The following is a 5,344-nucleotide window of genomic DNA, read 5'->3' as shown; positions in this document are numbered from 1 at the left end:
TGTAGGCGTGTTTTGAACAGTACTATATGAATCTTTTCTTCAAATGTTACGGATTCAAGGAATTAGTTTGTATTAGAATCTTTCATAATTCTCTTCTGCTTGCCAGGAAAGTGTGACATTTGTTTTCAGAAGGACACAGTGCTCCTCTGAGCAATGATAATATGTTGGGTGGTTCCAAAATTACCCTTCTGCCTGCAGGTGATTTTCAAGTAACATTTTGTCAGAAAAGAGAAGCTAAATCCAGTGATTTCTCTTTTTTGCACAAATGGAAGAATAATGATGTTGGCCTTCCTGTGTTAATACACATTATGGAATGTTGGCCAGTGTCTAAACAGTTGGCATTTGGAGAACAGCATTACTGCCCAGTTTTCTTTTCTTTTCAGTCTTTGAAGAAAGTTGTAAACTCTTTCACTAGAGTTTTTAAACAGAGGTTAGAGATTCTTTAGATGTGGATTTCCTCCTTCAGCAGAGAGTTGGGCTTGATGATCCTTGAGGTTCCTTCCAGCTCTACAGTTCTGTAACTCTAAACATGAGCTTTTAAAGCCAAGTAAACATATTTTCAGGGGCACTACATACTTTGGCTGGTGAGAGTCATTGCTGCTGTGTCTTAGGTGACATAATGTATTAGATTGGCCCTAGTTGAGTTCCTTAAGAAAAAGAAAAGGGAGAACAGCTTTAGACCCAAAGATTTATCTGTTTCAACATTCTGTCTGTAACAGCAACCAAACAAGATGGCTATAGAAGATGGGAATTTTTGGCTTTAAAGCTGGGTGGATAGATAGCTCATTAGTTTAGGTATCTGGCTGGAAAGCCAGAGGTTGGGAATTCAATTCCCCACCGTGCCTCCTATTAGCGGAACCAGCCTGTGTGACCTTGGGTAAGCTGCAGTCCTAGGGCACCCTCCTCCCCAAAGAAGGGAATGGCAAACCACTTCTAAGTATTCTGCACCTGGGAAACCTTGAAAAGTCAAAATAATATGCTGCTACCCTTCTCTTCCTACACCCAAAGAATTGTGGTAGAGCTAGAGAGACATGTTTTATATAAAATGTACCTTTTGGGAGTTATGCTTGCTTTGCTCCCCACCTTACTCCAGTTTGTGCTGTACTTACCCTTGAAAAACTACTCTGGAGCTTGTTCTTATACAAGTTAGGACTTAAGAGAAACAACCAGAGTTATGTTGGGAAAATTGCTGCTACTCTTCCGTCACAACTCCTGCCACCAGAGGCAGTTGCCTCACCTTGGTCTAAACTCAGCACAATGGAGAGTAAGTAGCATGAGATCTAGCTACTGTATTAAACATCTGATGTTGCTGCATTTGTCTTTTCCCAGACATCTGCTGTGATGCAACAGTGCTGCCACATATGCCAGGTAAAGAGGCTGCTTTTCTAGATCTGAGACAGCTTGTTAAAGAGAGAGAAAGGGGGGAAATCAGTATGTAGCAACTTTGCAGACAAGTTCCACAGGATTCTTATGCAACTTCTGTGCCACCTGCTGAAACCTACTTATTGCCACAGCTATTAAGAAAATTATTCACTATTGCTACATGGCAGCATAATAAAGCAGCTTTTGCAAAACTTATATATCAGGGCTAGAGTTTAATAACCCCAATAATTTTCACCACACCTTATGGTACTGAAAGTTTAATTACTTTCTTTTGTATTAGAGAATTCTGTACTTCCCACAAAATCTTCCCACAAAATCTCTTTGCCTATGTTTCTCCTCCTTTTTCCCCTCCTTGGATTCCTGGATGAGCAGCTAGATTTAAAAGCAGCTGAGTGAAGCCAGTTAAATAGCTGTTGGCTCCTGGGCTTAAAGAAAGAAAAGATCTACATGCACATTGCAACTTTGGTAGCTGCAGGGTATTGGGATGTGTTTGCTCAATGAGAACTCCGGACTGGAGCCAACAAATTGCAGTTGCATTCAAGGAAGTTCATTAAGTCCTGAGAATTGTTTCAGTAGGTATTAATGATGATCCGAAAACAAATCAGGGCACCTTGTGTGACAATACAGAAGGTACTCATCCAAGACAGCTTGGCTTGATTTGAGCTGTGTTGTCGCATTGTCCTTGGCCAGTTGTATCTCCTTTCTTGAGACAAAAAATAATCTACTTCTGCCCCCCCCAACATGGTGCTCAGCCAAGACTTTCTTTTTGTAGCGTAAAAAAACAAGCTCCTAATTCTTTTGAGAGAATGTTGAAGTGACTCCTCCCATCATGAGAAAGTCACTACAATTTAATAGGGAGAGCTGCTTGCTTAATAAAATGTTTCCCCCGTCATAGCTTTGTATACAATACAGATATATTTACATAACACACATATGTGGCAACCATAGGACCATAGTCCAAATTATGTCATCTGAGAAGAGTTTCTGAAACAAATGTGCTTAATCAACTATTTATAGTGAAGTAATACATAACTTGTTCAAGACATGTTACTAAGCCATATTCCTTTCTCTTTTATATACTGATGTATCAGTCCTTTTCATTAACTAAATCTTGTGTGGTATCACAGTGTTACCTGGGTTCCATAGTGAGGTGATGTTCCCATGCTGGTCCTCTGTACCTGAGGCACCCAGATCCTATCTTTTTCACAGATGTTCTGCCCCTTTTCTAGCTCTGCCAAATTTACGGAAGTTTGGACAAAGCATTTTCAAGATGTCCTTTTTTCAAAAGTAAAACTATTTTACTACCCCCCTTCAGAAACAGGCAGATAAATGTCCCCAGATTTAAAATGGATTACAAATTGAAAAGGGCCATCTTGCTTATCTTGAAAGAAAATGGTTGGCCTCACCAGCTTTTTTAAAATTTGGAAAGAATCCAGACTGCAGAGGCTGAAATACTGATCCTCAAGAAAAACGTTTTGAAAAGGAAAAACATTCACTTTACTATGAGACTGAACATTTGTGGTACAGGGTAGCTAGCAAGAGCTTCAGGAAAAGAAGCACTGTATACATCATGGGCAGGAGAGGGACATACCTGGAGAGAAAGCTCTGAAAGGCTGAAAAGACCGTTTCCTTAAAGAGTAAAAGAGAATAGGTTTAAAGAAATTAGTGATAGTCCTCCAGATAGGGATAATTTGCCATATATCCCTCAGTAAACATTCCCTCAGGATTTCTGAGAACAATCTCCTCACATGTATGTACAAAGAAGAAATCATCTCCACCTCTGATGCAATTTGAACTTTTGACCCTATTGTTCAGGATACAGTTAGCTGATTCTTAGAAACCTTTTAACTTCTTCCAGACCACACAGATTTATCAGACTCATGCTTGCAAGGACAGTCTATATCTGGTTGTAAAAAAGGGGGCATAAAACAAATATTTAAAAATACAGATGTTGAAAATGTTTTAAAATATATATTAAAAGAAGAATACAGAAAAATATTTAGAAACTTGCTAGTTTAAGCTGTGAAATTACTGATTTTTGCTTTGTGGCTGAGGATGGCCTTACTCAGGGATGTTGATGAGTCCAAGTCTTTGGTACCAGGTCCCAAGTCCCTATTAAAAACAAGCTTCTCCCCACACACACACAGAAAAGGAAGAGGGTGGGTGGGTTCCGAGTTTCAAGTAGAGTCCAAGTCATTGAAAAAACCCGGAGTCAAATCCAAGTTGAGTCAGCAGTGCAACTTAAGTCCAACTTCAGCGAGTCATGTGACTTCAGTCTCCAAGCAGGAGAAATTCCTAGATCCTGACTCCTTTTTTCATCAATTAACCAACTGTCATCCAAAAACAATTGTCAAATCAAGTTCAAGTTTACAAGTTCACAATTGTTTAAAATAGAAAAATGATCTAATAAAATCACAGACATATAAAATAAGAAACCCTTCATATCTGTGAGTCCCCCGCACAATTGATGGCTTTCAGGAAATTAGCTTGAATATTTCTGCCCACTTTTTCAAACATAAGGGTATGTAACATAAGGGTCACAGTCCGAAAGTAACCTGACCACATTTATCTGAGGGCTTTCCTCTTGTAGAGCAGCCAAAATGTTACCCAGGAGCTTTTCGCTAGGGTTTTCGTAGAGCTGACAGTAGAGTGAATAGTGGACAACATCCTCTATCTCGCCTGCTCCGCAAATACATAGCCTTAGATGTTTAGGGACATTCATATACCTGCCGTCTAAGACAGCGGTTGGCATGGTTTGGAAATGGAGTTCTGTGAATGCGGTTCTCAAGGAGGCAAAAGTAAGTGTATGTAAGTATTGCGCCATTGAGAAGTTTGAAGAGTGAATTAAGGGTAAGTCCTGTTCGTTATCCAATTTGTAGAACCAGTCCCTCAACATTCTTTTAACCCCAGAAAAAATAAAAATATCTGTGGAGAGGGATTTAGATTTTAGTAGAGTTTGAACTGTATCAGTGGAGTAATTGCAGCTTGGCTGCATAGCATCTACTGAGCCTGTAAAAGGGCCCAGATATATTTTTTGGCCCAATATTAATAATATTAATAATTAATAATATATTAATAATTAATAATATTGGGCGGGATGAAGCAAAGGCCTGACCTAGTATTCAATCAGGTTTGTGTTCCCTGTAACTACAGTGGTGCTCCGCTAGACGATTACCTCGCAAAACGACTCAGCATGACAATGAGTTTTTGCGATCGCTATAGCGCTTCGCAAAACTGTTTCCTATAGGCGATTTTCGCTATACGATGTTTCAGGCCATGGTTCACAAGACATGTTTTTTTTCCGGGACCGATGCTTTGCAAGATGATGGTTTTAACAGCTGATCGGCGCTTCACAAAACGGGTGTTTTCGGGACCGATGCTTCGCAAGACAGTGATTTTATCAGCTGATCAGTGCTTCACAAAATGGCTTCCCTATGGGCGATTTTCGCAAAACGACGATTTGTCCCCATTGGAACGCATTAAACGGACTTCAATGCACTCCAATGGGGAGTCACATTTCACAAGACAATGTTTTCACAAGATAGTGATTTCAATGGAACGGATTAACATTGTCTTGCGGGGCACCACTGTACTTTCTACTCGTCCAAGATCAGTATTTCTACCATTCAGAGTCACAATTTGTTACTCATTAAGATGTCAATTTTTGCCTGTTTTTTTTTCCTCTGAAGAAAAACCTACGTTTACACCAGATCCTAGTGTTACTAATACAGTAATATGATGAAGACTAACTAGAGGAAACACCCAAAGAAGTAAATGACTTCCACATGATCCTCTTTTGGTATGTTTTGAGTACATGGATGATACCAGTTCACAGAAATGAATGGGATGTAGGACTGATCACAAGCTGTAATGTATAGCAAGTGAATACAAAGCCAGTATTTAAACATTGATCATAGCAATTATCTTATTTTCTTCAAGAAATTACAAGATGACAGATTAC

This window comes from Pogona vitticeps, chromosome 5 (genome assembly GCF_051106095.1).
Source record: "Pogona vitticeps strain Pit_001003342236 chromosome 5, PviZW2.1, whole genome shotgun sequence".
In the NCBI taxonomy this organism is placed as follows: domain Eukaryota; kingdom Metazoa; phylum Chordata; class Lepidosauria; order Squamata; family Agamidae; genus Pogona; species Pogona vitticeps.
Note: the sequence above shows the minus strand (reverse complement) of the source record.